The sequence below is a fragment of the Stylophora pistillata genome, chromosome 7, assembly GCF_964205215.1.
Source record: "Stylophora pistillata chromosome 7, jaStyPist1.2, whole genome shotgun sequence".
NCBI classification, from domain to species: Eukaryota; Metazoa; Cnidaria; class Anthozoa; order Scleractinia; family Pocilloporidae; genus Stylophora; species Stylophora pistillata.
The window spans coordinates 25,178,217-25,205,956 of record NC_142525.1 but is presented as its reverse complement, the minus strand read 5'-3'; the positions used below and the strand labels follow the sequence as shown (position 1 = coordinate 25,205,956).

Genomic DNA, 27,740 nt, shown 5'->3' with positions numbered 1-27,740 from the left:
AACGGAATTAGAGGGTTTCTAGAGTTGAGGGAGAGGGGTGTGGTATTGGAATAGCGAGTTGCTTTTAGACTTAAGGTGGCTCAATAGGGTTTTTTGGCCGCGCGAAGAAAATGGCGCGAGCTTTGAAATGGCATCAAACATATAAACAAACATGGCGGCTTCACGCGAGTGCACAATTTTTGCCACATAATCGCGAAGTTTACTTGACGAGAGTGAAACGGCATCGATACTTTACAGTAATGAGCACAATATTGACAGTCAAAGACCAGAAGTTTACACCACGCCTACACAACATCCGTAATGCGTCAGGTCGTTTTCGGAAAGTGGAAGCGATCGAAACCAGGAAAGAAACAAAAATAAAAAGGTTACACGAAGGGTTCAAAACGTGAATGCCAAAAGAAAGCTCCAGTATGATAACATATCCAAGGAAAACGAACCCCCAGCAAAACGAATGACACGAGCACGTGAGGTCAGTACATTTTTCTCTATTCAGAAGTCTTAATTTGTGGTAAGACTTTCCTGCCCAGCTTGTCCTAATTATCGGCCTACCTGGTCTGTTGACTCCAACCCTGATTCCCATCAGCAGAGTAAAGCTAACAGGAAGGCAAACCTGCCACAAGGATCCAGACTGGTGGACTCAGAAACCCTTGCAGATGGTCTGAAGGAATGCTCATTTTGTCATAGCGGTAAATTCTCACTATTTTTAACTGTACTATAGCATATTTTACACCATTATCATATAAAAGAACATAACAAATATTGTGGATGGAGTCTTTTTTCCCTGTTAGTTTACAGTGTATTTTACAATATTTCTAGGCCCTTTGTCTCTTGGCAATGTTATTGAAGAACAGCACAGTGGCTTAGCAAGCACGTTTACTGTTATATGCAGCCAATGCAATGCGGAAAACACCATAAAACATCAAAAGAACACAGATCTGGTGCACGCAGTCCATTAACCTTTGATGTGAACACAAGAGCTGCCCTTGGCTGTTTACACACAAGAGTGGGCAACACCCATTTAAAACATTTACTTTCAATCCTCAATGTGCCTGCACTGAACTCATCAACTTTTAAAAATCGGGAAAGGGAAGCTGGAAAGGCAATAGAGCTAGTAGCAAAGAATAGTTGCCAGCAATTCCTAAACCTTGAACGAGAGAAGGCAATTGAAAATGGTAACAAGACTGACCAGAACAATTTTGTACCTATTGCCTGTTCTTACGACATGGGGTGACAGAAACGGGGGCGAGGTTTCAACTCTAAGACTGGACATGCTGCAGTCATGGGCCTTTCAACTGGTAAGGTCCTTGACAACACAACTAAAAATAAAATATGCCGCTCCCGTGACGAAGCTAAAAAAGGAAGGAAAACAACCAAATGACCACGACTGTAGAAAAAATCATTCAGGCTTTTCAAAGTCATTGGAGCCTTTAGCTGCAGTTGAACTTTTCAATAAGGTAACTAAATCAAAAGTCAAATTTTCAATTTACACCAGGGATGATGATTCAATGACTGAATCTCACCTAAAGTAAAAGGTACCCTATGGTGTGGAAAAATTGAGTGATACAGTTCACATAAAAAGATCCCTTACAACACGCCTACACAACTTGAGCCAACAAAGTAAGTTCCCCAACAGTTCAGTGTTGTCACAGAAAGTCATAAATTACCTTGTCAAATCCTTTACATACTGTATTGCACAAATTAAGGGGGATGCTACAAACATGAAATCTGCAATTCAAAGCATTGTGCCTCATGCATTTGGTGACCATACTGGTTGTAGAGAAACATGGTGTCGATACAAGAAAGACCCTTCTCATTATTGTCACAGAGATCTTCCCTATGGCAAAGACCTCCAAGGAGATAGCCTTCAATCAGCCCTGAAATCTCTATTTGTTGAATATAGCACAGACATTGTTATAAACAAACTTGCACCTGCAGCAAATTCTCAACGTAATGAGTCTCTGAACAGTGTGGTGGGCTCGAAGAACACCAAAATTCACTTTTACGGGAGAAGTGAAAGCAATGATTATCGAGTGTCCTGCAGTGTCCCTCAAGTAAATTTAGGTTACAGGTATATTCCTCAAACTCTAGCGTCACTTAACATAGAGCCAGGTCTTTTCTTTGTAGACCATAATACGAAAATGGACATGAAAAGTTCGAAGGACAAACAAAGGAAATCAACAGTTGCATTGAAGCGACGTCGATCACAATTACACAAACACTAGATTTCAGAAACCTCGAAAAACGAGGGCAAAGAAGGTACTATGTATGAAAGTGGCATTGGCCTGAACCTAAACTCTTCTGCGACAACAATGGAGTTGAACAATTCTGAACTTTCAATCAGTGATCTTTATGATATAACCACTGCTATCACGAAACAACAACAAGAACAGTACGAAAATGCAGTTCCGAAATACACTTCGAGACCCGCAGTTCAAAAGGAAAAATTTTATCACTTTGCTTTATTTGACATAGAGACAAATTCAACGGGGAAATCAGCAGAAGTATGTCAGCTCGCTGCCGTGGATAGGTCAGGTAAACAACTCTCATGCTATATTCTACCAACCAGAGACATAGATTCTCACGCGTCAAAGGTAAAAAAACTTACAGTTAAAACTGTCAATGGAATCCGCCGACTTTTCAAAGATAATCGACGAGTAGAAGCCTTTGAGTTATCGCAAGTACTTAGGCAGTTCTTAACTTTTTTGAGGGCCAGCATAGATTCAGCTTCAACACGGTCCACAAAGCTCCGTTTGCACAATCTTGGCTGGACACAACGCCGCCACATTGGATATTCCAATACTTCTTCGAAACGGTGGCGAAAATTTTATCGCGGAGCTCAGTTCCATCCGGTTTGCAGACACTCTGACACTGATGAAATCACTCATCAAAAGCAAGGACTCTTCCCTCCAAAGCGCAGAAGGTAAATTTCCAAAGCCTGGGCAGAGTTCTGTTTACGAACATTTATTTCAAACCACCTTTGATGCCCACGACGCCCTAGAGGACGTGATCGCTCTTCGAAGAATCTTGCTTTCGTCTAGGTTGGCTTTGTCTGATGAAATGCTGGTGAACAGAAGCTCTGTAATCCCTGTCAGGACGCCGCCGAAGACCTGAAATATCTTCAGTTGACTACCGTCATCAGAGACTCCTGTCTTTTCGAGGAAAGCTGTACAATCCAGGTCATGCGGATAGCCCAATAAGGTAACGCATTGCCGAAAAAATTTCTGGCAGTGGCCTGAGATATGAGGATTTAAATAATTTGCACCAACGATTTGGACGGAAAGGTCTTGTGTGTATTTTGACGAGACCGCCATTGTCCAGTCGCTCATCGCTTCCAAGGGTCACAAACACGTTTAGAATAATCTCCGCAATTTTGAAACACTTCGTAGAGATTTCCAAGGATTCTGCGACATAGTGAATTAAGGTATGTTCTCAACTGACTTTCAGGTCAAAAGCAGTTTGTACAAAAACGTCAAAGATAAAGACCTCCCGTGTTTACACATTCGTCCTCGACAAAACCGCGTGGTTCGAAAGTTCGCGCATGCTCAAATAGCGATCTTGGCGAGTTCCTATTCTGATGACGTAATTTTCCATTGAGGTGAGAAAATAGAAAGTTCCCCCTCAGATTTCTCGTATTTCCTTGGGTGAAATTCCTTAAAATCTGGCAGAGATGTTATACCCTTTTAGCTTTTCTTGCTGTGAATTTATCAGAAAAATTTGTAAGACAAGTTTTTCGCTCAGCTAAAAAACAACAAAAATGCTAAAAGCGAAAAAACTACCTTGACAACCCCTATTTTTTTCGATTTTAAAAGTTTCGTCTTGTCAAACTCTACCCGGTCGGAGAATAATAGAAAATTTTACCGAAGGAAACTGAAGAAAATTGAAATCAAAGTCAAACAGACGTCAAAAAATGGCGATATTTGAGTAGTTTTAATTTGGAACTAAAAGCCTTGACTTCAGAGGTAACTGTTGTACAACAACTTTAGGCCCTTGTTTTTTATGTTTCAGTAGCTTTGATTTGAAAAATAGCAAAAACAACGAGAATATTAACTTTCGACTGATGTCACTGGCGCGCGCTTCGTGATCTTGCATAACCTCATTGAGCCACCTTAACCCAAAATCAAACTTAGGCACAGGTTCTGTGGGTGCCCGCAATTTTTTTTTTAATATGCAAATCAGGTCAGTAATCTATAAAGCAGATTACCGTACTTTAAATCAGATAAGTAAGTAGTGTACAGGGTATTTCCACAGAGCAAAAAGGAGACGACTTGAAAGCAACAGAAAACAGATATTTTTCGAAAGCAGCAAAGTAGATGATCGATCGATCGATACAAAAAACAGATGAGATCTCAAAGCAAACATCCATTCTCGCCCAAAGGCTGGTACATGGAAGTTCAACAGTAGTTTCTACGGAGAAAGGAAAGAAGGTAATAGCTGTAAAGTATAAGCAGTAGAACTGAAAAGTAGAAAAAAGAAGGGGATAAGAGAAAATCTCAGTTAGGTACTCGCGGCTGCTGGGCCTCGAACTCGGGCTGTCAGTCTACCAATCCAGTGCTTTACTACTGTACCATGAGATTTGCCACTTCACGGGAGGGAAAACTTTAAATAAAAATAGGTAAGGTGTTGTATTTTAGGATAATCACACTAAGAAAACCACAACAACCACATGGTGTGTTCTCTCTCCTTTTATTCACAGTGCATCATGGGTATGAAGACGTATGAATATATTACACTACTTTCCCCCACAAAGCAAAATGGGGTTTCTTTTTCAACATAACTCAACAATAACAATCAACAAATGAAAATACCTAGATGCTCAAAGGTTAAGTCTATCAACAGGTTTTTTCATTCTTTCGGATCTCCTCAAAACACATGGAGAGGCGGAGGCCTCATGACCTAAACAAATAGGTGCCATTGGCACAACTGGATTTGAGTTATCTGGTATCTGTGACAATTCTGAGGTTTTGTCAGGATTTTCCTCTTGCTCAGGCTGTTCATATGATTCAGGAACCATAACTTCAGCTTCCTCAACCTTATCAGGTGCATTGACACAAGCCCTTATCATGTGATCAGTGTGAACAGAACGATTCCGATATCCTGTCTTAACAATATATGTTCTGGGACCGCAGACTTTAACAACTGTCCCTGGAACCCACCTATCAACCTGAGATTTTGGTTTGGTGTTTCGTACATGCAGTCTATCATATACTTGGAAAAATCTCTCTGCATCAACTTTAGGATCCTTATAAACTTCTTGCTTAATTTGCTTGAGTTGAAAAGCTTGTTCTAGATCAGGTTTAACTAAGTTTAGCCTTGTTCTTAATTTACGCTTTACCATGAGTTCTGCTGGGGTCACACCAGTGGTGCTGTGAGGGGTTGTGCGATACCTAAACAAAAAATTTTCCAATCTATGCTTCATGGATATTCCCTTGGCTCCCTCCAATACTTGCTTTATCTATGCTTCTTTCGACACTCTTACAGACCTCTCAGCTGCCCCATTGGATGGTGGATGATAGGGAGGGACCAAAGTGTGCTTTATTCCATTTTTACGCATAAATTCAGAAAACTCATGGGACACAAATTGTGGACCATTGTCAGAGACTAGCTCTTCTGGTAAACCATGCTCTGCAAAGATCAACCGTAACTCATCAATTGTTTTATCAGCCGTGGTTGAGGTCACATGTTTGACCTCTATCCACTTGGAGTGGCTATCAACAACTACTAGGAAGTAATCAGCTTCTTTTTGACAGAAATCGACATGAATTCTCTGGAATGGTTTACTTGGCCATTTCCATGGAATTAAAGGTGCACATGGTGGAGAACTCCTAGTGCTCTGACACACTGTACAAGACCTCACTACATCCTCTATTTCCTCATCCATTTTGGGCCACCACACACATGAGCGTGCAATTGCCTTCATAAAGCACATACCAGGGTGTTCCCAGTGCAACTCCTTCAACATTTTGACTCTTAGAGAAGGTGGGATGATTACTCTTGAACCCCAAAGAATACAGCTTTGCTCACAGGACAACTCTAGCCTACGATTGTGATAAGGTTTTAGTGTTTCATCTTCACATCTGTTTGGCCATCTAGACATAAAATGAAGGACCTTGCTCACTGCTGGATCATGTTGGGTTTCTCTAGCAATGTCTTTGGCTAAGATGGGAAAATCATCATCAACAGCACTTACACGATAAATTGAAACTTCACTAGCTAGATCAGAGCCTTTGTGTGGCAGTTGTGACAATGCATCACAGTTGGCATGATCTTCCGATCGTTTGAATACAATCTCATGGTCATATGCTGACAAAACTAGGGCCCATCGATGCATCCGGGCTGCAGCTAATGTGGGAATGGCCGACTTTGGTCCAAGAATTGACAGCAGAGTTTGTGATCGGTGACCAAAGTAAACTTCCGCCCATATAAGAATTGATGAAACTTCTTTACCCCATAGATGATAGACAGTGCCTCACGCTCAGTCTGGGCGTAATTCCTTTCACTAGACGTTAAAGTTCTTGAGACATAAGCAATGGGCCTTTCTCTGCCGTCATCCATCACATGACTAATGACAGCTCCAAACCCATAACTGAAGGTATCACAGGCCAGCCTAAGCTCTCTAGTGACGTCATAGTGAACTAGCAGAGAGTCACTTCTAAGGCCTTCTTTACAGGCATCATAGGCCTTTTGGCACTCAGTAGTCCAAACCCATGCCTTTCCCTTCTTCAAAAGATCATGAAGGAGTGCTAGAGTACTCGCTAGGTTTGGAAGAAAGGAATTGTAATATTGGATCATTCCCAGGAATGAGCTTAACTCACTTACATCACGTGGTACTGGTGCTTTTCTAACTGCTTCAAGTTTTTCTTCGACCGGCTGTAGTCCAGCTTCACTTATTCGTAGGCCAAGGTAAACTACATCTGTTTTCAGAAATTCGCACTTGGATAGCTTCAAGTGTACATTATATTTGTGCAGGCGTTCTAATACCTCTGAAAGGATTCTCAGTTTTTCCTGAGAGTCTGCACCACCTATGAGAATATCATCTTGCTTGCAAACACACCTTTCTACTCCCTGTAATGTAAGGTCCATTTTTGCCTGGAAGAGTTTTGGGGAGGATTTAACCCCATAAGGAAGCTTGGTGTAAGAATACAGCTCCTTATGTGTATTTATGGTAAGGTATTCTTGGCTTTCTTTGTCAACACTAAGTTGAGCGTAAGCGTGCGACAAATCAAGTTTGCTAAAGACTCTGGAGCCACTAAGAGCATTGTACAAGTCCTGTGTAGTTGGAAGAAGGTATGGTTCATCCTCCATTGACTGGTTTATAGTGACCTTATAATCACCGCATATTCTGACTGATTTGTCAGCTTTGGGTACTACTACTATTGGGCTTGCCCACTCAGACCTCTCAACCTTCTTTATGACACCATTCTTCTCCAGCTTATCTAGCTCACTCTCAACTGCATCTTTTAAGGCATATGGCACCTTTCTGGGTTTAAAGAAAACAGGTTTTTCCCCTTTTTTAATAGTTATATGGGCTTCCAACCCCTGAAGACCTTCATAACTATCCTCAAAGAGAAAATTGTGCTTTGAAATTAAGTTGTCAAGCTGACTTGTGTTTCCATGAGGTTCTCAGTGGGCTTCTAATCTGAAAGATTTTTTCCCAATCCAACTTAACACAACTAAGCCAATCCCTCCCAAGCAAAGTTGGTTTCTCTGTGTAATCTGCAACTAACAAGGGTAACGAGTACGTTTGGCCCTTGTATACCACATCACATCTCATTTCTCCACTCACGTTTACCAGCTCCCCCGTGTAGGTCTTAAGTATAGCGTTTGAAGGTGCAAGGGTGAAGTTACTAAATTTTAGTAAGTAAGTACTATTACTCATAATTCAGCGATCTGCTGCAGTATCCACTTCCATCTCGCACATACAACCATTGAGTGACATGTTAACTTTGTACTTATGATTCTTCGAGACAGTGGTTTCGACAGAAAATAAACCCAGTTTATCATATTCATCATTACTTTGTATCGTTTGAATGCTACCCTTAGGCGAAAACGAGTTGACTTTGTTTTCTTCACTTTTAGCACGACATACTGCGGCGATATGCCCTATTTTTGAACACCTAAAACATTTAGCACTTTTAAACTTACAACTATTATAGTTGTGTTTTCCTCCACATCTAAAACATGATTTGTTGGACGAGTGTTCCTTTGCGCTATTTTTCTCAGTTTTAAGTTGGTTAACAGTTCCTCTTTCACTTTCTCCTACGGCAGCAGCAGGGCGAAATTCTTGTGAATTCTTCTCAGCCATCTCCATGGACTTTGCAATCCGACATGCTCGATCAAACGTAAGGTCTTCGGTATTCAGCAACTAGTTTTGTATCTTGACAGCGTTGAGACCACAAACAAATCGATCTCTCAGAGCTCTGTCCAGAAACAGTCCATAATTGCAGTGTATAGACAATTTCTTTATTGCAACAATGAAGTCATTCACGGATTCACCTTGCTTTTGACTACGTCATAGGTGGCCCAAGCTCTGTCAGAGGCTCTTTCACAGTGAATAATTAAAGAGTTTGTATAGTGGTTTAGTAGGACTTGCTTTTGAGCTCCGTAAATGTAAATTTGTGTGAAATGATCAAATAAATAAAGTTTTACCTTCGTAGATAGTAGTCTGTGTTGTTCTCCTCGCGATTTGAGGCCGTTTTGATGTGTTTTAGCTTGACGCCCTAAATTACTGTGCATAAAATACGGGAAGGTCGGAAACTTCTGTTGACACATGCTCGCCAAAATCGCTCGAAAACAACACTTAAATACTTTCCCTCGATTCAAACCTCGGCAGCACGAAAGCCAAATAGTTGCCCTTTAAGTTCACGGAAAAAAATCCCACCAAAGTCGGTTTGTCGAGCAACCAATCCAGCGAGAATTTCAAATTAACGGCCGTTCGGAATTCTTCTAATTCGTGGAAGGAACTTCTTGTGCAGCTGAGAGACCGTTAATGCGCGGTCGACCTGGAACCTAGTCAAATCTCTCTCAACGGGTCCTCCCCATAGTCTTCTAATACCAACTCTTCACACATACTAAGGTACCACGAGTAAACTCATCGACTTGACTAGATCGTCGACATTGTCCATCTTTACAGTTTTCAATGGATTTAACAAATTTCCTCTTACCTGGGGTACCTTAGTATGTGTGAAGAGTTGGTGTTAGAAGACTATGGGGAGGACCTGTTGAGAGAGATTTGACTAGGTTCCAGGTTGACAACTGTCTCTCAGCTGCACAAGAAGTTCCTTCCACGAGTTAGAAGAATTCCGAACGGCCGTTAATTTGAAATTCTCGCTGGATTGGTTGCTCGACAAACCGACTTTTGTGGGATTTTTTTCCGTGAACTTAAAGGGCAATTATTTGGCTTTCGTGCTGCCGATTTTTGAATCGAGGGAAAGTATTTAAGTGTTGTTTTCGAGCGACTTTGGCGAGCATGTGTCAACAGAAGTTTTCGACCTTCCCGTATTTTATGCGCGGTAATTTAGGGCGTCAAGCTAAAACACGTCAAAACGGCCTCAAATCGCGAGGAGAACAACACAGACTACTATCTACGAAGGTAAGACTTTAGTTCTTTGATAATTTCCCACAAATTTACATTTACGGAGCTCAAAAGCAAGTCCAACTAAACCACTATACAAACTCTTTAATTATTCACTGTGAAAGAGCCTGTGACAGAGCTTGGGCCACCTGTGATTACGTGTGCCAAAGTGAAAACTTTCGGCAATCTCGAGTGGACGCGGGTTGTAGTGTTTTTCCAGACATTCGATTATTTCGGTCAGTGGAATTTCCTTCGGTTTCGTGGGCGCCACAAGATTGCTTAGTGTAGAATAAACTTCTGGCCTAACTTCTGTGAGAAAAATTGCCCTTTGTCTTTCTTTGACCAGTTCGTTGGCCGCCTCTTGACGTTCGCCCGCTCCTTCGACGATACCGTTTGCAGTGAAAAACATCTCAAATCTTTCAACATAGGCGCTGAACGTCTCTTTGTCGGGACTAAACTCCCCGACTTTACCTAAAGGTGCACTAGCAGCCATCCTCGTCGCCAGAAATGTTGTATTTTAGCTAAGAAAACCACAACAACCACATGGTGTGTTCTCTCTCCTTTTATTCACAATGCATCATGGGTATGATGACGTATGAATATATTACATAAGGTGCATTTCAAAATGGGTTAGAGGAGTGATCAAAAGAGTGTGTGTCTGAAACAAATTGGAAATAGAGATTTCATCGAGTGCTCCTCATCCTGGTACCTCAAATACAACAGAACAATCATTCGAGACAGATTTTTCGATAATTTTTTGGTTGCGCTTTAAATATTCACTACTTCACCCGTATAGTAGGATGTGGCAGAAGGGCACGGGTGCTTCCTTCCTTGCCTTGTAAAGACTGCGAAGACATATGCGTTCGCCGATGGTACAAACACTAAGTCGAGCTAACTCGCTGTCTGAAGCTGAAATTACGGTGTCAACTTCCACTTTCTCATCATTAAATCTGTCAACTAGAGTTCCCAAATTCAGTTCTCGAGGTATGTCATCCATAAATTTAATAGATGAAAATGACCTGTAAGGTTACGGTTTGTACCATAGTAAGTAGAGGAGACGGGAGGCGGGAAGAAATTGCTCTTGGCGCGTTATCGGTCTGTACGTCATGTATCGTACATGTTCACTGACCGTAGCCGCGCGGTGACCACGTGATCAATCTCAACGGTGGGCTCTGGGGACCAGTCTCACGAATACGATGCGAGCATGAGCTTTGGAGTAGTTTAGATGACCAGATGTACTGGCTCGGCGACCACCATGTTGCAAAGGCACCAAATATAATGCATATGAACCGAATCGCTGAGCACCGAGTAGCAAGTTGTTTGCACGGAGTAACAAGATGTTCGCAGCAAACCAGATGCTAAACTGACCGCAAATCAGGTGCAAACTGACTATGGAAAAAGCACAGAGCATGACAAACTAGCCACCGAATATAAAGAAAGCTGCACCGCTAAAATTGATCTAAGCACCGAGTATAAAGCGGTTAGCAGTGAGTATAATGGCTTTAACACCAGGTATAATGTGGAAAGTACCGAGCACCTTGAATAAAGAGCCGAGTATAAGGTGACTGGCACCGATTATAGCAACCAGAGCACCGAACATCATGATAAAAGCACCGAAGATGATAAGAAAAGTACCACGGATAAGAAAAAAAATATCATGAGACAGTTATGGCGTTCCATAAGACTGAGCAATTAAATAAACTTAGTTTTCAATTTCAAAGTGTTATGTCAGTTGTAGTATCATTAATGTGTCTAAGCTACTTCTTGACTTAAGTCTGAATTATTGCAAAACATCGCCATAATATTCTACTTTCCCACAGAACTCTGAAATGTTTTGAGTAGAAATGTTTCCAGTAGATATTAAACAAAGTCATCCTAGCATATTTCTTAGACCTTTAACACTTAAGAATGACTAGCATCTACATGTAATGTTTCCGTACAATATCACCCTTGAATCACACACAGATGTTACAAGAATAAAGGAAATCATCACCAGTTTCAGGAGCTCTAGGTTGCCAAAGGAATTTCCTTATCAGAACCTTAGGAAATGTACAGAGAACAGTATGGAGAATATGCATGCTGATCTTTACTTTGTTACATCTCGTTACAATAATTATTTTTGTACAGTTACCTTCAAGGGTTGGAGAGTCATACTGGGATTCAAGATCTTGATGGAATCCTTACTGCACAACAGACATCTCTTGTGGATGACCAGAGGGGTGCAAGGTACCGGTAATTCCTCTTTGGTATTGTTGTTTACTCCAACAACTTTTCATGTTAAAGTTTTCTTCCAGTTAATGGCTCTTTGGCATTAGACTCTTTGGAATTGGTTGATATTAACTGTACCTTCCTGTTCAAGTTTTCTTTGCTCTAACTTTCCTGCTATTTAGATTATTTTCAAGGTGTTCCATGTTTTAGATTTCTAACTTTTCTCTTACACAAAAACTTATTCTCACACACAACTGGGAGCCATGCCAAGCCGACCATGCAGCCCGACCTTTATGTTATCAACACAATGAGCCATTAGGGTTACAACACTAACAAAACAGCTGAAACTGAGCCTAGACACAGAAGATTGACATGCACAAATAACTGGAACTAAGGCACTACTTGAAATCCTATATCCCTTAAAACATATGGAGAGTGGGTGGGTGGGGAAGGTCAGGCAATGGCAGAGGGCAATAAAACAACTGAACTGAACCTTGAAATGCCATGTGACCTGGAGACCCCCACACACTCGAACCCATTCTCCCAGCTGTGTGTGAGAAAAACATTTTTCACTTCTTTCGTCCCTCAGCCAGCGGAAAACCACACTTTCAATCTATTTTTGAACCTCTCAATTTTCTACAACTCACCTGTTGAGCCCCATATCGCTCAGTGTAGAGAAGTGAAGGTAGTTTGACAGTTTATTGTTTTTTCCTTTTTAGCTGCAGCATTTAGTAGTAAAAGTCTTCAGTGATGTCTGGGCTATCAAAGGTAAGAGGAATGCGATAGCTGAATCTTCTTGTGAGGCTGTGTAGTTTAATTTTTAGCACCACGGAAAATACTACTAGACTTTTAAACAAGAAAACACCATCTTTGGTTACATGTTTTACAACATCTAACCAATAACAAGCAAATAGGATGGTCACCTCCTGGTACATGTTGAGTTTCAAAAAAAAAGAAGTTAGTCCTAAAGAAGAAGATATCTGTTATATGCATTATATCGACAGTTAAACCTTATGTAGAAATTAGGAGCTTGATTAAACTTAGAATTGATGCGTCTCATTCATGTACGTGACTTTGTGGCATTAGGAAGAACACAGCGGGAAGCAAATTTAGACAGAAATGGGTAGAATATATTTTTTACACAATTAAACAAGCAGTTCCTTTGAGCAGACTTGCAAATTATTTTGAATACTTTTCCTTTTGCTTTCGTAGGATTTTGACATTCCCAGTGTAGCCTCTATATCTGATTCACATGAAGGCCAAGAAAACAGGACACTGAAAGTCACTTTGCTGAGCAGGGAGTGGAGATCATCAACTGATGGAGACCTGTCAACCATCAACAGAGAGCTTGCCGTACAGTTGGCTAAACACTCCAATGAGGAAGTTAGTGTCTTTCTTCCACAATGTAGTGAAGAAGACAGGAACAATGCAGAAAGTCATGATGTTCGGCTTGTTGTTGCTGAAACACTACCTGGTATGAATCCAGTTGACTGTCTAATGGTTGTCCCAGATGGACATGCCATGGACTGTGTAATAGGACATAGAGTAACTCTTGGCAAATAAGTGCAGGTCATCAGAAAACATCACCAATGCAAATGGATCCAAGTTGTTCACACTGCCCCAGAAGAACTTGGAATGTACAAAGCATTTCACGAGGTGAACAACTGCAAAAAACTGAAGTAGCATTGTGTAAGAAGGCTGATCAAGTTGTGGCAATTGGACCCAAGCTGGCAGACACTTACAAGCGTTACCTTCGTCACAATAATAAAGAGCAATGAAAGTGGTTTTGAAGTCACTCCAGGCATATTCTCTGAATGTCTGGATTTGGAGGAAGCAGCTGAAGAAAGAACATTCCGTGTCCTAGTCATTGGAAGTGGTGACTGCTGTGAAGATTTTATTTTGAAAGGTTTTTGACCTTGCAGCTCAAGCAATTGCTGAGTTAAATGATAAATCCTACCAACTGAAGTTTGTTGGTGCACCAAGAGGGAAAGGAGCTGAAATAGCAGATAAGTTCCCTCAGCATGGCATTGATCGTAATCAGCTACTCATCCACAGCCTCAGTGACAGTAGAGAAGTATTTGCTGATATACTCTGTGAGGTGGATCTTGCCATAATACCATCTAAGACTGAAGGGTTTGGAGTCAATGCTCTTGAAGCCTAATCTTCAGGTTTGCCTGTACTTGTCAGTGGTAATTCAGGATTTGGAGAAGCTCTGAGGGAGGTGCCTTTTGGATCAGTGTGTGTAATTGACTCTGAAGATCCCAAAGACTGGGCCAAAGAAATCAAGGCTGTGCGACAGAAAAAGAGGAGTAAACGACTAGCAGAAACAAAGTTACTCTGTGAAAAGTACCTTGAGATGTACAGCTGGGAAGAGCCCATTAGAAGTCTTGTAGAGAGGATGTACAGTCTAATATTTGGTAAGCTATTTTACATTAATATTGGGAAAATCATTCTAATTAAGAAAAGTGAATTTGTTGATATCTACTTCTTACCTACTTGTTAAAAAATCAGGAGCTTCATAAATTGTTGATCATTTCCGTTTAAATCAAAGGTGATACTGAAAGGAGAAATTAGAAGATAGTTACTGTGAGGGGTGAAAGGGTTAAGCAGGATTATTTTTCTTTAAACTCATCGGCACTGATGAGCTTGGAGGAAGGTGTCGTAGCACTGTGGCAGTCGCGCTGACTACCCACAGCAGGGAGGTTACCATGGCGACACAACCTCGGTCCACCCCCCTGGCACCCGTCACACTGACAAGTCAGTGGAATTGTTTTATACTTACCTGCTCTTGGCCCACCATAGAGGAGGGAGGGTGGGAGCACAAGAGGCGGCTCACGTTAGGATCCGCGACGATCTCAAAGCGTACTGAAAACCTCGTGACCCTGCAATTGCAAAGGGGGCGCCCCGCAGCATGTCCTCCGCTGACCATCGTGCCTTGATTTTAACCTTGCCTAAATTTCATTTAGCCTCATTTAAACTCATCGGCACTGATGAGCTTGGAGGAAGGTGCCGTAGCACTGTGGCAGTCGCGCTGACTACCCACAGCAGGGAGGTTACCATGGCAACACAACCTCGGTCCACCCCCATAATGGTGCTTGAAACAAGAGGGACCGAGGTTGAGCCATGGTACCTCCAACCCGAGACCCCACCAAGCACCATTCCCCCTACCTTTGCTTATACACTAATATGCACATACCGGTAGTCAGGACAACTGCTGTGACAATCTAGCCAAGACATCTGCCGGTGTCCGTATGTACATCTGATATGCATTACTCGACCATCTACCAAGTGTCTGAATCAGATGGTCTGGAATCCCATTGCGAGCTGCAACCGTGGCTGCCCCAATCTTGAAGCTGTGGCTCGAAAACTTCCCAAGGATGCCCGCTGTCTCCATAATGGTGCTCAGCCACTTGTTGAGTAGGGGTCTAGACAACGGTTTTCCCGATTGGAGCCTGAACAGAGGGCCAGGTGCGTTTCCCCTACGTGAAAAGTACGATAACACTGCCTGTAACGCGCACAAGGGCGGAGATCCCTTGCCAAAGTGAAGGGTTGCCTCATTTCTGAAAGGGTCTGTTTTTGAGGCTTTAATGAAGATCTGTAAGCATGTTTTTTTTTTTTTTTTTTGGGTCTATGTTGGGTCTAGGGATGCGTCTACGGCCAAATCCTTCACCTGTAGGTGCACCGAGGGGGAAAACTTGGATGAGGAGGGAACTGTGAATTCCGAGGCTCTTAGGAAACCGAAGTATGCCAAGGAAAAGGCCGCCCAGAACATGCAGTGGTCAAAATTGTGTAGATCCAAAGATTTGACAATCACCATCATGAGCTTGTCTGTGATCGGCAGACGTTCGCGTTTGACTGCGCCCTGAGATTGCTTGATCCCCCGAAGAACTGGCTGTAGGCGCAGGCAATTTAACAAAGGGTCATTGAAGCCCTGCTCAATCTGAAGGGCACGCACAGCAGACAAATAAACGGTGATTGAAGAGTACGGAATGGATCCGGCCAGGTGGGACACAAACAGACACAATGTCCACTCGTGAACTGGGCAAGGAGACCCAGAGGGTTGAAGCTTACCCAGTTGCTGGCAGAACTCTATGAACCTTTTTTGACCAGAAGCCTAGGAACGTCGTGTGGATGGAGCTAGGCCTTCTTGGAAGAAATGCATGCACTTGGATTCTAGAGAGCTGACGTGAAGTCGCATATCACATCTGGGGGGATTGGGGTTGGTTCTGCCAGTGCCGTTGGGGCCAGGCGTCTGAAGTCCTGCCAATGAAAACGGGAAAGGGCGTCAGCAACTGAATTACAGAGTCCGGGGATATGCAGCGCTGAGAAGGAAAACTGGAACTTTGCGGCTGAGTGGAAAAGATGGCGCACTATGTGCATGATGGCTGGCACCTTTGATGTTCTCGAACTGAGGACGGCGACCACTGCCTCATTGTCGGATCGAAATCTTATGTGCAACCTTGGCCACCTATGGCCCCAGACTGCGGCGGCAATTGCAATGGGAAATAGCTCTTTATAGGCAATGGACTTATCAATTTGCTGATGTAGCCACGAACCGTTAAACCACACTGAGCCCCAGATGGCCCCGAATCCTATAGCCCCTAATGCGTCAGTCATAATTTCCAAGTCTGGGGGAGGGGCAACCCCGGGAATAGCCAGAAACCAACACCGTGCCACTGTGACAGGAACTGGCGCCACCACTTGAGGTCAAGTCTAAACTCCTGACTCAACCGAATAGGGTGATCCTGCCTGCGGAAGCAGTTCAGGAGATCGATCATCCTCCGAATAAAGGCCCGACCTGGCCAGACGACTTTGGCTGCATGGTGAAGGTGACCTATCAGGGATTCCAGCTCTTTCTTGGTGCACCAGCGCTTCGCAGTCCATGCTGCGATTAACTCCCTAAGCGCTGCCAACTTATCCTGCGGAAGTTCTGCTGATTGTCGAACCGAATTTAGGTGAATGCCGAGAATAGTAAGAGCAGTTGATGGGCCCACACACTTCTTAGGATGCAACGGGAGGCCTAATTGTTGGCAGACTGTGATGGCTGTAGCTAAGTTATGATGACACACCTGGGAACCAGGGGGGGCCACTAATATGAAATCATCGACGTAATGAACCATGTCTGAGATTTTATAGTTGTGTACAAGGATCCCTTGAACCATATTCGCAAGGGAATTCAAAATATAGCGAGCGGACCACAAACCAAAGGGGAGTGCTAAGTCAGCGTAGTACTGGCCTCTCTTCTTAAGTCCAAGCAGGTAACGGTCCTCTGGATGCACAGGGACGTTACGATAGGCTGATTCCACATCGAATTTTGCCATCAGGGCCCCAATCCCGTGTGCGCCTACCATCCTGATAATTTCATCCAGCCGTATGTAGTGCATCGAGAATTCTTCCAGGTCTATGCCATCATTAACACTGAGCCCCTGAGGGGAGGATAAGTCCACTATAAGGCGCCGTTTGCCTGTTTGACCCTTTTTTGGAATCACGCTGAGGCTGCTGATATGCAACTTGGGCAACGAGGGGGATGCGAATGGGCCCGCTACTCTTCCTAATCTGACCTCGTCAGCTAGGTAGGAATCGATTACTCCATCGTGTTTATATGCTGTAGGCTTGTTTCGTTTTGCCGATTTAAGATTGCCCGAAGGAGTAAAGCGGGGTCTGAAGCGAGCACGCAGTCCTTCGAGGACATACAGGACTTGCCCTCTATCTGGATGACTCCTGAGCTCATTTTCAAACCGATCTGGTTTCAGAGGAGACACTACAGAGACTGGGGGGAGGCTGACTGTGGGTGAAAGACACATAAAAATTAAGTAGGGGGGTTGACCCCAGCCCTAGTCACTGTATAGCCAAAATATATGGTATTTATTCGCCTTCTTCGTGGATAACAGAACCTGGTGACAGGAGGTAGTCTAAAGAACTATAACAACTAATGCTACAAATTAGAACTAACAACAAGAACAACGTCTATGGACGATTGGGCCCTTAAAGGCCAGTGCTTAGCGTTTCTTGCTTCTCCCACTATCCCTAGAATAGCTTGGGGAGCGTGACCTTCGTCTGGAGGCTGAGCTCTGGCAGTCTGCAGCGCGATGATCTCCATTGCAGGAGCTACACTTATGAGCGAATTTGCAGGACTTATAAGGAGATGAACACTGGCCACGGTTCCAGGATCTGCAAATGATGTCAGAGGAATGTGATCCAGTCGCTTCCCCCTAGACGATCACACGGCCAGGGTAAGAGTGGTTAGTTGTCCCTGCCGCATGGAAATTAAATAACTGCACGTTCATCGCTGACCAGTCTGTCAGTTTTGTCGCGGCGGCATGCTGCCTAAACGCTAGGTCATAGTTGAGCCAAACTTGGCCACCAAATTGGCGGTACGTGCGTAGGATTAAGAGCTTATATGCCGTTAGATCACGCCACCGATGCGGGAATGACGATGCAATGACCAGCATGAAAATTGTAAACGCTTCGACCCAACTAACGACGTCTTCGATCCGACGGCGAGGCTTTTTTCCGCTCGACGTTAGAACTACTCTGCCGTCGAACAACAACTGTGGCTCGGTTTGCGCCTGGAGAAGATTTGGCGTAAGCAGCTCACTCAGGTCGGTAAATTTGCCCGCCAAAATTTAATTGACGATCTTTGGAGGGATTGGAGAAAACCCCGGGCCAACAACGAAGTGCTGATCGAACAAACTCGATGAAAGCGAGGGGAAACTACAGACCGTCACTGGCATCGCCATTCTAACCGGAGTAGAGTTCGTCGTAGGCATAGGGAACGTGCTCAAAAATTCCGGTACAGAATAAGAAACAGACGTACCTGTAGCCGAGATTGGCAAAGTCGTTTCAGAGAACCCCAAGGTAGAACCTGCTGCCAGGAAGCTTTCCACGTGGTTGCCCACCGATGGATTCGACACTGACGAGGGTGGAGTGGTCGTAGCGAGCAAATTCCCACTCGTCGTAGCTGACGTGGTGCTGGATGGTAGTGAACAGCCCTGTAATTAATTTACTGCCGCTAAAGCTGCTTGAGAAGCCACCAGCCTAACCATTTCAAGCATATCCGACGGCATGCTTGGCGAGTTTACGAGAGGTGGCGTATTACATGCCGACGAGGACGGAACTACCGTGGACGCAACAGCCGATGTTGGATGGCCTTCATTGACGCTGAAGCAGGCAGCAGAAAGGCTATTTCTAGTCTGGCGTCCTTCCATTAATCCGAACGGAGTGAAAGCGGAAAATACGGTAAAATGTTTCAGCACAAGAGGCGGCTCACGTTAGGATCCGCGACGATCTTAAAACGTATTGAAAACCTCGTGACCCTGCAATTGCAAAGGGGGCACCCCGTAGCATGTCCTCCGCTGACCATCGTGCCTTGATTTTAACCTTGCCTATATTTCATTTAGCCTCATTTAATGATAAAAGTGAGGTACCTCTAAGCTGAGGAAATACCCTCGGCCAGTGGTCATCTTCACACCTGCAGACACATTAGTGGTCATGAAGTGGTTGTTTGCAAGTGTGGGTGTCTCAGATAAACTTTTGATGGCTTAGCAAGAAAACAAATAAACAGACAAAGTATAAGTATTGGTAAGTTAATTGCTAGTTTATTACCACCAGATGTTAAAAGAAGCACATTATAATAGTGTAATTTTGCATTTTAGGTGTAGAAAGCAGACCTGTTAGTGCAAAAGGAGATGAGCGACCAGCCTCTTCTGTTTTAGGTGATGATCATTCTAAACAATTCAGAGGAAAACCGATTAACTATGACCAGCGGGAAGGTAATATCAAGATATTAATCGACGTCAGTCATCTTGTTCATTTTCAATTGACTCCGAAGCTGGCATGCCTGGTAAAGCTTACCTCTAGCCCATGATATTTTTCCAAACCATGCCTTTGTCTTTCCTTTAATTTTTATTATTGAACTTAAGTGACAGGGCTGTGTCTCTTTCAGCTTTAAAAGGCTCCTCTGGTGGTCAGTCATCTCATTCCTCACTCTTCTATGAAATATGGACAGTGTCCTCTTCCTTCGACCTCTGTCAATCAAGACAAACTTGTTCAAGAGGGAGGTCACACTGAAAGTTAGTCATGAAGAGTTATTATCATACTTAAACTTTTCATGTAAAGCAGTTTTTATTATTATTATTATTATTATTATTATTGTTATTATTATTCTTATTACTATTATTGTATTTCCTTTTCTTTTAAAGGCTTTTTCCTCAGAGTCGTAAATTTTACAGTTTTTTTCTTATCAAGGCTTTGTCCTCAAAGACTTAAACTTTACAGTTTTTTTGTATAATTATTTTAATTTATATCTCTTTTTTAGAAATGTTTTAAAACACTCAGCAAGTGGTCCAATGGGGAACATATTAAACTCAGCATGTTTGCCTCAAGACCAATGTTAATGTGATGTGTTATAAAATTAAAGCAGGACAAGGAAAGTAGAGGACAGGATGTGGAAAGAAACCAATTGCAATTTACTGCACTGCTACAATTTCATGTTCCTTCACCCTACCCCACAATCACACTCTGCTTACTATAAAAGTTTATAATTATTCAGTGACAGATGCAACTACATGCACCTAGAAAAGAGAACTTATGAGCAAATTATAGGGAGAATCAATCTGTCAGATATAAGTCTGTGATTTTGTACCTGTAGGTTCAGAAGGCAGACCTGTGATTGCTGCTAAAGATAAGAGGTCACCTTGCACTGTTTTTGGGGATCACCTTTCTAAACAACTCAGAGGGGCACTGCTTCATTTTGATCACCTTGAAGGTAATATCAGGATGTTAAACGATGCCAAATTTTGTTGTTCATTTTCAAGTATCCCAAACTTGCATGCCTTGTAAAGCTCACCAGTAGGCCAGGATATCTTTCAAAACCATCCCCTTGTCTTTCCATGTTGAACACTGAAATCAATTGATGGGGTTGTAATTAACTGATATTATGTTTGTTTCAGCTCTGAAAGGCTCTCCGGGTAGTCACTCATCTCGTTCACTCATTCACTTATTCAAAATGCCTTGTTCATACATACTGTTGAGGAAGATTTGTGAAGGTTATGCGCGCACGTGCGAAATTTTAGTGTGCAATTTTTTTTATACACACTTGCATGTAATGTTTTATACGTTCTATGTATGTTTTTTGGTTAAAGTATATTTGACGAGTATGGTACATTGTTAATAAGTTACCACACGATTTGTTGTCAAATGGACTGGTGCAACTGTGTATGTCTGAAAATTTTGCCTGCGGTTCTCTGTTTCAGTAGGCACTCAAAATCATTTGATTACCCATAGCATACAATGTTCAAAAAGCACCTAAGAATAGAATAACCAATAAAAAAAGAAGAAAGATGATGAAAAATGAAAGTTAGTTGGAAAAAAGAACAGGATTGTGCACGACCTCAATCTTGGAAAAAAAATGTAGGTAGACATAACATTTTCTGTTTCAGGCGTGACACTACTAAAGACGATAAACATCTCAAAATAATTTCACGGAGGCATCCACCTACATCTAATTAAAATCAAAAGTTTTTCTTGCAGAAACATCTCATTAGATGGGATCTGCACATCATGGCCGCTTTGAGGAAATTTTTTCTCTGCAAAAAGAGAGCAATTTACTGTTTGAATCAGTGACGTATGTGGAAAAGAGCTGCTAAATTTGTGAAGCGAGCAAGCTGCGATATACGATATGTTGAGTTATTCAACAGAGTGATGCTATACAAATTGTGCTTAATCAGTAGCCACAAGCAGTCTTTGACTGTCTATTTCTCCACTTTTATCAGTGAAATCAATTTATGGGGTCGTAATTAACTGATGTGATGTTTGTTTTTGGAATAAAGGCACCCCAAGTGGTCACTTCTCCCATTCAGGTTTGAATATGGAAAGAGTCCTTTTCCTGTTGCCTCTGTGACTCAAGACGAGCGGGTTCAACAGAGAATTCGAAGTTACAAACAGGGTTAGCGAAATATATAGTTAACCCTTGTTATTATAATTGGATTCTTCTATTAGAGCCATGTTTATTATTATGGCAGTAAAACCTTCTGGATGCCCAGATATCCTAAACAATGATGCGGCGGCAAGCCATAGTCAATCAATGCAACGACCAAAGTCCTTACAGTTAAAATTTCTATCGCAATTCCTAATCTTGAAACCCTAGTAATAAAAGTCGTAAACTTAATCACTATGTAGGAAAAGCCTCAATCAAAATACTAAAGGTTCCATACATCACTATTGAAACGCTCAAATGTAATAAAATATCTAAAATCTCTTATTTCAATCTTAATTCGCCTCGCCATATTGAGCGAACTATGGCAATTCGTAATCATAAAAACCTTAGTCCTAAACGTAATCACTACTTAGTAAAATCCTAAATCTAAATACTGAAAGATCTTAACATCGCCATGGTAACGCTTTAATGTGATAAAACATCTATTATCCCTTATCTCAAAATCTTAAAGCGCCTCGCAATGTTGAGCGAGCTTGTGATGACTGACTTCTGTATTTGCAGAGCTGTTGTGTCGCTCTCATCTCCCACTAGCTCTTTAAGTGCCTTTCTAACATTTTTTGAATAACCTCCGATTACATCCACAATAATATTGTATTGTGTCACACGATAATCTGGGTATTTCTGTGCAAGCTCCCTGCGCAGTGGCCCATACTTTGTTGTTTTTTAGGCAGCTTTCTCCTCCCTGTTTTCAACCCACGGGCAGCTCATCTCGATCACCGATACTTTCTTGTTCTCCTTGTCCACCATGGTGGCGTCGATCCTATTCGCCTTTACATGCGTGCCATCTGCGTAAAGGGAAATGTCCCAATATGCTATTGCCCTCTCATTCTCATACGTAGGCTTTGGCTGGGTCTGTGAAAACCGCGGAACCTTTGATGCAACTAGATCCAACGCCTTGATCACTTGAAAAAATAAAATCCCAAGAACGTTATTATGCCTTGCCAAATACAACGTCTGAGCTAAAGCCCCTCAACCAGCTAAGATATGTGAGACACTCTCTCATGTCTTACCACACATTCGACGCCTCTCATCTCCGCTAACACTCGTCCCAGTCTTCCTATGATAGAAAACGTCTGTTGGAAGAAGTTGTTGGTAAAGTTCTTGTACACCAGCAACTACGTGTGTGGGTGCCGCCTTCCAACAGCTAAGCCAAGCAAAGCAATCTCCTTGGTCTAACTGCTCATCTTCCCATTTGTTACAAATCATCTTCCCCCGCCACTTTTCGTCTTTCTCTTTGGCTTGCATTTCTCTTTGACGCGCCTTAGCTATACAGCCTTTAACTTTCTTTCCTTTTACTGCTTTTCCGTCCTCGTTGATGCATGTTGGTTCGGGTGCACTAGTTTGAGTTGAAGTCCCATCTCCTCAGCATACTTGCTTCCATCCTTGATAACTGAATGACACGCTACTCTCGCTGACTTCTCTTCAAACATCTTTACTGCCTCCATAGATGGATCTGGGCTACTGTAGAGCTTCATAGCCGCCTTGATCTTGATGTCCTTGTATGTTGTCTCCACCAATCTTAATCTTCTGCCCCCACACTTCCTGCTCATGTATAGTATAGCTGTTGATCCTTGAAGGTGATTTCACCCCCCTCCCCCGTCTACAATGATCTTTCTTGTATCTCTGTCTATTTGCTGTAGCTGCGCCAGTGGCCACGTCAGCGTCCACATAAAATACGATAATACAGGTAGCGCATACTGGCATACTGGTTAGTTGCAGCTACCGTAGCATGGTCTGAGAGTAGCCTGGAAGAAACAATCGCTAATCTGCGCAAGTACTCCTTCGACGCGTTTTCAAGAACCAGCATATCTTCTTGCTTGGAACTCTCTATTACACCCAGAAACTTGTACGTACTTTCTTCTCCAAGGCTCTTCATCGACTTCAGCTCATCAATCTTCATGTTCACCATTTTTTTTACGCACCCTCTCTTCACATGCACTACCGCACACTTTTTTCTCGTTCCATTTCAATCCGATGCATTCCATTCCTCCCTTTACAGTTCTCATGACGTTCTAAATTGCTTTCTGATGATACATACATCTTCAAATCCTTATTATATAACAGATGTGTGACCTTACAGGAGATCGGTTTTGATAACTTGTAACCACTGGTGGCTTGCAACTTACAAGCACTAGGGTTTAAGCACAGGGTGAAAAGTGTCGGACAGAGAGAATCACCTTGTGGCAGAGCCTTCTTGAAATGGATAATCTCTGAACTCTCGTAGCCCTGCTTAGTTGCCGTAATGATTCATGTCTTCCAACTCCTAGAGAGTTTTCCTATCAAAACGCAAAACCATTCCGGAAATCTATGAAGCTTAAACATCTCAACTAACAATCGATGATCCACCGAATCGTACGCCTTAGAGATATCAATCCACGCCATACTCAGATTTCTATGACCTCTATGTTCATCCTAGCACACCATGCGATCAATGAGCAGGTTGTCGACAGTCCCCGAACAGTCCTGTTTAGCCCTTCTTTGGTCTCCTTGCATTAGACCATAACTCAGTAGGTGATGATTTACATCAATAAGAAAGCACGAAGTGTACCACTTATATCAGGTGTTTAGACAAGTTATTGGTCTATTATTATTATTATTATTATTATTATTATTATTATTATCATCATCATTAATATTTTTATCATTGTTCCATTTTCTATCAATATGCTTTGTCCTAAAACCTAAACTTTACAGTTTTTGTGTTATATTATTTTCATTTCTTTTAGAGAAATTTTTAACAATTAGCGACTGGTCCAAAGGGAAAAAATTAATGAAACTATTTGCCATGGGAATAGTGTGAAATTTTTTAAGCCAACGAGAGAACACGGTCATCTGTGAAGATTCGCTGATAACATCGCACTTTTACCCTTTGGCATCATTGATTTTGCAATTTTGCCCACTGTGATACTCTAGCCATATGACCCCAAAGTAACCAATGAGAGCGTGTACTGTTAGGGAAAACTCTCAACTATATGACGATATTAAGGATAAAGTTGATCCAACAAGCAGCCAAAAAAAGCCGAAAAAACTCGCAAGTTGCGCGTTTCGCAAATTTTCCGGTAGACCAACTGCAGCAAATTTTGGCCGAAAGACATTCACTGGGAAGAAAAAAGTCACCAATTGGTCTTTAGCTTTGATTTTCACCATTTTTCCCGTTACGTTTGAGCTTTTCATTCAAAGTTATCAGTTAACTGGATCAAATGTTCTCGCACAAACCAAAGTATAATATGTGGCGTGTTTTTGACCAGCCATTTAGGGACGTTTGTTTACTTTTTTTGTGCGTTGTGAGAATTTTGCACTCCATCACAATAAAAAAGCTTCTTTGCGCAGATCGTTATTGTCACTCTGTTATTAAATAATTTGTTCATGCTTTTAGCTGTGCCTATATCGAGTTATGGATGCACGCGTGAAGTTTGGAGAGCCCTTAAAAAGCTACTCTTACGCATGTTTCGTGCTCTCCAGACTTCCCGCGTGCGTCCGCTACTCGATACACACGCACTCTAAGCGTGAAAAAATTCTTAAATGGTGCCCTTCCGCTTGAAAATGCATCGATGGAGTTGCGAAAAAAAATCCTATCTGGTCACTTTGGAGTGAAAGGATTGAGTGCACTTTTTACAAGATTTATGTAGGAGGGGTTTGAGATGGATTGTAAGGGTTGGACTTGCTATGAGGGTTTATTTACGATCATTTTAGCTATTAACAGAGGTCACGACAATTTGCAAATACTTTGTTACTTAGATTAAAGCCTTCGAACTGAGAATTGATAATGGAGCTGTTAAGCTATTTGGAAGAAATGCGTCTAGTTCTTTTTCAATCTTTATCACTTTGTGGAAGTCTTCCTAACACAGACTGTCTCTTGCAGATGAAGTGCAAGACATAACAAAATCGGTAGGACTTGACGTAACTATGCAATGCCCGGAAAACCCCAAGTCGACTGGTAAGCTTTTCAAACAGTCCTATTCCTCAAAACATACTTATCTCTAATATGGACCCCAGAATGTTGAACGGACGCGTTAAGTATAAAGATGTGATCGGTATTTCTTAGAAGAAAACGGATTGAAATAGCGGACACCATCTTTAGGAATCTCCCTTATGATCTCCCTTATGGTCTGGGGCGTGGCTTTTTATAAGAGAGGGTGGGTGGGGGGGGGGGTAACCCTTGCTAGGCTACCGAGTAAGCAGGTAAAAAAATGGCAAGCAAGCGTATGCTGACTCATTTGGTTGTCAGGGAAATAGTTCTTTGTGTTTGTCTTCTCTCTTTTTTGCGCTGCCGCGTTCTCTTTCTTCTCTAACAATTAAGGACGCGGAGTAAGCTAAGGAAAGAGGGGGGGAGATGGAGACGAGGATCACGGGCGACCGCGTGTGTGTCGAGTGACTTATCATAGCAGAGTTAAATTTAACTTTCCAGATTACCCAGAGATATACTTGTTGAAGTGATCACACGCGAGTACAAAGGGACTGTACTGTGTCCCTTCCCTTAGTGTGAGGATGAATTGCTGTTTGAACTGTCCAAGATATTTACGAGACTGACAATTGTTAGCCGGAAGAAAGAAAGAGCGAAGTTGACAAATGTTCCCGTCAAAAGGACTGATGTGTTTAGACCATACAAAGCATGTGATTGTGAATCTAAATGTGATTGTGAACGTGAAAAACCAAGAGTGGTGTTGATCGAGGGGCCACCTGGGATTGGAAAACCACTTACTGTCAGAAGCTTGCATATGATTGGTCTGTGGGGAACATTACAACTGAATCCTCTTTTCCTAAAGTGGACATGCTTCTTCGGCTGACTTGTCGTGACATGAAGACTGCTAAAATTGAAGATGCTATCGATAATCAACTTTTACCGATTACTGTAGACAAGAAAGACAAGAAAAAATTCTTCCATTTCATTCGCCACAACCAAACAAGAATCTTGTTGGTGCTTGACGGTTTGGATGAATTACCGAAGAACCTGCTCGAAGAATTTATGCCTTTGATTTCAGGGAGAGTATTTCCTTTGACCTATGTCATGTTAACAGCTCGACACGAAGCAGGGATGAAAGTTCGGCGACACTGTGACGCGCTGTTTGAGATTGTGGGCTACACCAAGGAAGACGCAGACGATTATATTATTAAGTACTTTAGAAGCCACGAGAAACCGATTCTTGTTGAGAAACTGATCATGGAAATAGACAGGGACTCACAGCTTAGAGAATTGACTGCCGATGCGCTGAACACAGCTCTTCTGTGTCTTGTTTTTGAAGATACAGGTGGAATATTGCCTCACAACAAAACCACGTTGTATTGTGAACTTGTCAACTGTGTTCTTAAAAGATATTGTTCTAAAAAAGAAATCTCTTTGGACTACAAAGACCCCGTAGAGAAGTACACAGACCAGCTAAATCAGTTAGGAGAGCTGGCCCTAGAAGCTCTCTTAGAAAATGAATTAACCTTCACTTTAGAGGAGCTGAAAAGTCAGTCAACTGAATTCCTTGAGCTTGGGTTTCTTTCTCGAGAGGCCAGTGCAAGCAAAATCAAACCGAAGACAACCTATGCAGTTATCCACAAGACTTGTCAGGAATATTTCGCCGCTTTTCACCTGGCTCATGAATTGCTAACTACTGACAAGGACGAGGCCACCCTTCTGGGACAGCTTTGTCCTGTTGATAAGTACTGGCAGGTGTGGGAGTTTCTCATGACAACGGCAGCAAGTAAAAGTGACTATACAGCTGTTTTCGTGGTTTCGAGTATCTGTGCTGCCTTTCAGCATCAAAAACCGGACCAATTCTCCAACTGTCTTTATGCACAACAGGTAGAAGATAGCGATGACGAATGGTCCAAAGGTTATCGTATCAGCTTTCTCCTTGAAAGAGCCTTGCTACAAAATCGCTGGTGCGACGAGAATTGTCACAAAGGCGATTCTGAAGAAACAGCAACCATGCCATTCGACTTCAATGCGTCTACACAGGAGGAAGATAGCGATGA

The 27,740-nt window shown here is 42.4% G+C and overlaps 4 pseudogenes; 2 read left to right on the top strand and 2 right to left on the bottom strand.

The window, feature by feature from the left end:
• Positions 1-1,222: 1,222 nt before the first annotated feature.
• Positions 1,223-3,412, top strand: LOC148727231 (uncharacterized; annotated as a pseudogene).
• An 11,569-nt stretch (positions 3,413-14,981) lies between these two features.
• On the bottom strand, positions 14,982-15,934 carry LOC148727230 (uncharacterized; annotated as a pseudogene).
• A 1,844-nt stretch (positions 15,935-17,778) lies between these two features.
• Positions 17,779-18,519, bottom strand: LOC148727229 (uncharacterized; annotated as a pseudogene).
• Positions 18,520-25,761: 7,242 nt separating this feature from the next.
• The window catches only part of LOC148727228 (uncharacterized), a 3,884-nt pseudogene continuing 1,905 nt past the window's right edge, over positions 25,762-27,740 (top strand).